This window comes from Rhincodon typus, chromosome 18 (genome assembly GCF_021869965.1).
Source record: "Rhincodon typus isolate 14 chromosome 18, sRhiTyp1.1, whole genome shotgun sequence".
Classification (NCBI taxonomy): domain Eukaryota; kingdom Metazoa; phylum Chordata; class Chondrichthyes; order Orectolobiformes; family Rhincodontidae; genus Rhincodon; species Rhincodon typus.
Window position 1 is genome coordinate 39,801,472 of NC_063349.1, and position 7,300 is coordinate 39,808,771.

At 38.8% G+C, this 7,300-nt stretch overlaps 1 protein-coding gene across 1 annotated transcript in view; it reads right to left on the bottom strand.

Annotated features, from left to right (window-relative positions):
• Positions 1–4,930: 4,930 nt before the first annotated feature.
• The window catches only part of LOC125485363 (ras association domain-containing protein 9-like), a 43,860-nt gene continuing 41,490 nt past the window's right edge, over positions 4,931–7,300 (bottom strand). The window contains exon 3 of the transcript XR_007264115.1: positions 4,931–4,975. The gene's annotated coding sequence lies outside the window, so the exon portion shown is untranslated. The remainder of the gene's footprint in view (positions 4,976–7,300) is intronic.

Below are 7,300 nucleotides of genomic sequence, written 5' to 3' on the forward strand. Positions count from 1 at the left end.
GCACCAAGACCTGGACAACATCGAGCCTTGAAGAGCAAGTAACATTTGTGCCACACATAAGCAATGACCTTCTCCAACAAGAGGAACCATTATTCTTTGAAGTTCAATTGCATTTTGGCCACCAAATCCCTCACCATCAACATTCTGGGGTTACCATTGATAAGAAATTGAATTGGACCAGCTATATGACCATGATGGCTACAAGAACAGATCAGAGGGTAAGAATTGTGCAGCAAGTAACTGATCACCTATGTCCCCAATTCCTGACCAGCATCTACAAGCCACAAATCGGAAGTGATGAAATGGTCTGCACTTGCCTGGATTGGTACAGCTTCAAGAACATTCAAGAAGCCTGATATAATCCAGGACAAAGAAGCCTTTTTGATTGGCACCCCATTCACCACCTTTGACTTCCATTCAATTCGCCACCAATCACATTGGCAGCACAGTGTACCTATCTATGAAATGTATTGCTGTAACTAATCAAGGCTCCTTCAATGGCATTTTCCAAAGCCACCTACAAGAACGAAGGCAGCAGACATAGTGAGAACACACAGCAAGTTCCTTTTCAAGCCTCACAGCATACTGACTCAAGGTTAAAATCCTGGAACTTCTTCCATAATAGCACTTTAAGTGTTCCTACAACTATACTCCAAGTAGGCAGCTCACTATCATCTTCTCCAGGGCAACAGATGTTGGCCTAGCCAGCACACGCTCATCACATGCATGAATACAAAAAGATAGAAGGTTTTGAAAAGTAAAAAAGTTTAGAATTTAATCTAGTTGATAAATCATGTGTGAAATTTGGAGGTAGGATCAGCATATTGTAGGATTGATCCTTTGACTCAAACCTAATGATAATAGCATGTGTATGAGGTTATAATGTGAACACATGATCAAGAGCAGGTGTAGGCCATTCAGCCCCTCAATCCTGCTCCACCATTTTACAAGTTAATGGCTGATTTGATTGTAACCTCAAATCCACATTCCTATCTACCCTGATAATCTTTCATCCCCATTCATACCAGAGATGCATCAACCTATCCCTTTAAAATATTGAAGGAGTCTGCTTCTACCACCTCATCAAAAAGAAAGTTCCAAAGACTCTCACTGTCTGAGAGAGAACAAAATTGCCTCACCTCTGTTTCAAGTGGATGACTTTTTTATTTTCAGATAGTGACCCCTATTTCTAGAAATAATAAAGATACATATTTGAACCAGGGCCTCACACACTTCAAAAATGTGGAGCACATACGCTTGGTTCACGACAAACAACACCTCCAAGTCGCGAACCACTTCAACTCCTCCTCCCACTCCCTGGACGACATGTCCATCCTGGGCCTCCTCCAGTGTCACAATGATGCCACTCAAAAACTGGAGGAACAGCACCTAATATTCTACCTTGGAACCCTACAATCTAATGGTCTCAATGTGGACTTTACGAGCTTCAAAATCTCCCCACCCCCGACCTCATCCCAAGACCAGCCCCCTCTTGTCCCCGCCTCCTTGATCTGTCTGTCTTCTCTCCCACCTATCCACTCCTCCCACCTCACTGACCAACCCCCATTCTAACTCCCTACCTACACTCACCTCTACTAGCTTCATCCCCGCCTCCTTGACCTATCCGTCTTCCCTCTCACATACCCGCCCTTCCCTCCTCACTGACCAACCCCCATCCCAACTCCCTACCTACACTCACCTTTACTAGCTTCATCCCCGCCCCCTTGACCTGTCCGTCTTCTCTCCCACCTATCTGCTTCACTATCCACCTTCTATCACCACCTCTCCCTCTCTCCATTTATTTCAGAGCCTCCTTCCCCTCCCCCATTTTCTGAAGAAGGGTCTAGGCCCGAAACATCAGCTTTCCTGCTCCTCTGATGCTGCTTGGCCTGCTGTGTTCATCCAGCTCTACACCTTGTTATCTCAGATTCTCCAGCATCTGCAGTTCCTACGATCTCCAGACCAGAAACGTCAGCTTTCCTGCTCCTCTGATGCTGCCTGGCCTGCTGTGTTCATCCAGCTCCACACCTTGCTATCTCAAAATATTTAAACCTGCTGCCAGTTAATCTCCCATTTTTTTAGAAGGTATCAAAAGCTCTTGTTGCTTACAAATTGTGGTGGTAATTGTGTGTTACGGTTCACTTTGAGAGTCCAAGTTGCTGTGGCAACATATACTTTATGCTGTAGTCTGGTGCTATGGATAATAATCAGGTAGTTCCAAATTTCTTTTCACCACATGGCTGACCAGCTGTGCTGTTCTCATCAGTTGCCATTGGTATCTGCTGCAAGGATTTGCAGGTTGATAATCAGCTGCTCTGAATCTTCATTAGACATCAATTCCTGGAATTGATTGGAATGGGATCAAACTCAGAGCTTCTGACTCAGAGGCAGAATTGTGTGCCACAACATGTATTCTTCTTATTATTATTAATTATTATTGTCACATGTACCGAGATACAACATCTCTTACAGTTGGATAAAGTCTTCATAAATCATCTGATTTTGCAGTTTGGACTGCAACTAAGAACCCTCATCCTTTGACTAGAAGGCTGTCGCAAACACAAAGGATCACACTGAGATTAATTGCTAAACTGATTATTTATTAAAAACAAAACTGTCAATGTTGCTGAAGTAAAGCTGACATGACAGAAAATATGTTTTTATGCATATTTAATGATCTATACATACAGGTTTGTTCTTACACATCATCTTTGCTTCTCTTCACCTGACCAAAATTAAGTGGCACAGAAAAATAATCAAGACGAGACTTAAAATGTTTTTCAGTATGTGGTAAGTTAATATTATTAGTTTGCCAGAAAAACTTTGGTCTAACAAAGCCACATGTTTATTAAACTAGGTAATGCAAGGGCAAACATAGTTCTGATCCTTGATAAACTGCTTATGTTAAACTGGAAGATGTTTTATAACAATGACAGTACTATGCTATTTTCTTTACTCATTCATGAATGAGGGTGTCATTGGCGAGGCAGCATTTATTGTCCATCCTTAATTGCCCAGAGGACAGTTAAAAGTCAACCACATTACTGTGGGTCTGGACTCACATGGAGGCCAGACCAGGTAAGGTTGGCAGTTTCCTTCACTCAAGGACATTAGTGAACCAGATGGGTTTTTCCCTGACTACTGACAATGGATGTAGTGTCGTCATTAGACTCCTAATTCCAAATAGTTATTGAATTCAAATTCCACCATCTGCTGTTGTAGGATTTGAACCCAGGTCCCCAGAACATCACCTGGGTCTTAGGATGGAATGGTTGAGTAATAATACCACTAGGCCATTGCCTCCTCTAAGGAGAAGGATATATGATCACCAGGTCACTAATTTAATGTGACAGGATAAGTTTAAATTTATTCACAGACCCATAAGGTGTGACAAGGAAAGTGGAATGAGAAAAGCGTTACAGGAAGTAAATGTAACACAGAGAGCATACATATGATATACAGCAATTAATATATTACAAAATTTGGAGAGTCAAAATTTGTAAGGTATTGAAAAGTTGTATTCTTATGATCTTGCCAAATAAAAGTGAAAACACACCTTAATACACCTGTCAAATTGCAAATAACATAGGTGTTAAACTTGAGATACACAATAAAACTTACTATGTAGTCAAGATCATCAGAGATATCCTGCCTAGACAGGGAAGACTTTTAGCTATTGTAAAGAAACAGCTATTTAAAGAGAGGATCTCGTTTTAAAAAAAAGGCAGAGCAGCTCAATCAATGTGTTAGAGAACCGGCAATGCAGAAGATGTGAAAGATGGAGAAAGTAGTGAAACAGTGCTTTCGTGGTCAGAGACCCTTAATTACAGCATGATTGGCATGGTTGATATAAAATTTTGCCATTAAAAATGTTGAAAAAAAGACGCAAAGAACAGCAGATGCTGGAAATCAGAAACAAAATCAGAAATTGCTGGAAAACCCCAGCAAGTCAGGCAGCATCTGTGGAAAGAAAGCAGAGCTACTGTTTGGGGACCAGTGACCCTTCTTCAGGGCTGAAAAAGTTCAGTTCTGAAGAAGGGTCACTGAAATGTTAACACTGAAAATACTGATATCATTTCACTATAACAGGCTAAAACAATTTGTACATATTGACATTAAAAGTGAACCTCAAAAAATGTGACTTAAATATCAGGATTTGAGCAGTGAATATATTCCATATGTCAAGTCTTAGTATTGTATATTATGAGTGTTGAATCAATACTTTAAAAGTTGGACACGAACAGACTATTAAAACTGTGTCAAATCATGCTACCTTTGGCATCTTGAGCTTCACACAGTCTTGAGTCACAAACAAACACTTAATTAAATGTGAACATTCACAGTCATCTGGAAAGTCATATAACTCTTTATTTAAGTGAATCAGCACAAAAAAAAGGAATTCCAACTAGCCTGTCCCCCAGTTTTCATGTGGACAAAAGAAACATTGAAACTCAAAATGTGGAAGGTGATTGTGTGAGTCCTATCAATCTTCCATTGTGTAAGGATCGTAGTTCATTTAAACTAGAATGACTGCCTCTTACTCTCAAGGGATTAAACAGCATGCACAACATTCTGCTTGAGAAAACAATTATGAAATTGTGGAAATTACAAGTTGAAGATGTGATTTTGTTGCATGCATTTAAATTAGCAAGAACCGGTTCTACAGACAGAGAGAGTTCTATCAAAAATCATAAAAACAGTTGAAAGTCATCCAAAAGTTGTTTAATTCCATTGCACCGCTTCATTTCCCAAAGCAGTGTTTGTCAGTAGCCAACCTGTGGTTTTCTGGGTGTCAGACAACTCTTTCTTTTATTGCAGGCTTTTTGTTCCATCTAATTTGTGCACTGTAACTCATGGCACTATTGATTTAGCTCCTGTGGTATGTGTGTAGCTGTGCTGGTGCTTAGAGAGTTCTGTGAAGGGTTAGCTTGCTGTTGGCACAGAACATTGCTGGCAGCCTTCTCCCTCTTCAGGCCTACAATGGCAAAAAAGGAACAAGTACCTATATTACCTTGTTGCCCTCAAGAAATATTTTGAAACGTAACTAGCATTACAAGATATTGCGTGTTATATTTAGGCGCATTTATTAGTGAGTGAGAAGGAGGATAAACAAAGAACAGAATAGTACCAGCTCTGAGTACTAAATTAATGATACATGTTAATAAGGTCAAAGTAAAAAACACAGGGTCATTTCAAACGGGAGGCAATTGAAAAGCAGAGAAGTTTTAAACTTATATTAAGCCTTAATTAGGCAATCCTTTTATCAGCAATGGGTGTCTTTTCTACAACGGAAAGTAATGCAGCTAAATTGACAATGAAAGCATTGGAGACATAAGATGAAATGACTGTCGTAATCACTCAGCCCATTTCTACTGTGTAGAAAGCATATTTTGTTTAAAAGAATGGCTTTACTGAAAACAATGTAACTTGCAATCAAATATCACATTTTCATCAGCAAAAGAAATTCTATACTGTAACAGAGAAATTGTATTGGAATCTTTAGAAATATGGTCACTTGGGACTCTCACCAATAGGATCCTGAATGCTGATTGGAAAATTTCAGTCAACCTCCTTTAATTGACCACAAATAAGTTGTCAGTGAGCCTAACTGGTTATCTCTCTCCTGTGGGCTGGTAGACCTTTCATCCACCAAACCCACTTCTGCAAAATTGGTCATGAGGGATGTATTAAATAATTTTTTAAAAGAATACAAGGAGGAACCAAAGTGGAAAGGCTTAAGGAAATAATTTCAGTAGTATCAAGACAGGTGAAGGCATAGTCACCAACAATGAAGTAATAAATTTTGTTGTTTCTTAAGAAGTTGGAGTACATATATCTTAGAGGATTGTGGGGTTGGAGAAGACTTCAGAAATGGTGAGGGCGAAGCCGTGGGCAGATTTGACTATGTGAATTTTATAACTCAGGAGTTTCTTAACCAGAAGCCAGTGTAAGCCAACAAACTCAGTTTAACAGGACTTCGTATGAATGAAGACAAAAGCAGCAGAGTTTTGAATTAGATCAAGTTAATAATAGGAGGAATGTGGGAGGCCTTTCAGAACTGTGTTCTAATAGTCAAGCCACAGCTGACCAGAAGATGAGGCCTTCAGTAGTATATGAGTTGTAATAGGTAGAGAGTTGGATGATCATATAGAGTTGGAAATATGTTGTCTTACAGGTCAGGCAGACTGTGGTTGGTGAAGAAATATGGTTGGAAGCTCATCTCTGTATCAAATACATCAAATTTCTGAACAGCTTGGTTCAACCTCGACAGGTGGAAGGAGAGGAGTGAATTCTGTTAGTGTGGGATTTTACAATGAGAATGGCAAAATAAATGGCTTTGGGCTTTCTTATATTTAAATTGGAGAAAACTTCCATCCAACAAGTTCCTCACATGGAACAAAGCACAACTTGAGGTGTAACACTTCATAATTCCAGCTGCTTGTTTCCAATTTTGAATAACAATTGAACATTGCTAATTTAACTTCTTGATCTTATTTTTCAATTTCATTTGTTGTTTGAATACAGCTTATTTACAGTTGATATGCTGAACATATCTTTCATAAAACATTTTCTAGAAATATTTAGCATTCCAAATTTCGCAACATAGTACTATGTTCATCAAAATATTGATTGTTTCTGGAAAGTGTGAAGGCACTGTACAGTCATAAACCAAATGAGATCATTGTAAACATTTTAAAGTTTAAGGCAAATTGCAAGAATAGGTTTCATATGTTAAGGCACTAATAATCAATGGTCTCCAGATGCAAGATTGAAATTGTTTTCAATATAAATCAAAGATATTGTTCACTTTGTATCAGTCATGTGTTTTTGATGCAATAAAAAGCAAACAAAGTACAGCCTACACCTTTTGGGTTATTTTGCTTCTAGTTGTTACATGCACAACTATAAATGCCCAGATTTTGAAACTGTTGTGCTGTTAAGTCCTTCATTAAGTTTCACTATGTGACTATAAATCAATCATTTTACAAACCATAAATAAATCATATTTTGTAATGACATAGTCATGGTTTCCATGTAAATCTTGATATTGCATTAACGAAATCAGTATACTTTAAAAATAATGTGGGCACAAGAAGTGTTTTAGAGATAGTAGGAACTGCAGATGCTGGAGAATTTGAGATAACAAGGTGTAGAGCTGGATGGACACAGCAGGCCAAGCAGCATCAGAGGAGCAGGAAGGCTGACGTTTCGGGCCTAGACCCTTCTTCAGAAAAAAAAAGAGTAATTAAGTAAATGATCACAGTATAACATTTCAAGTTTTTTTTTCTGAAGAAGGATC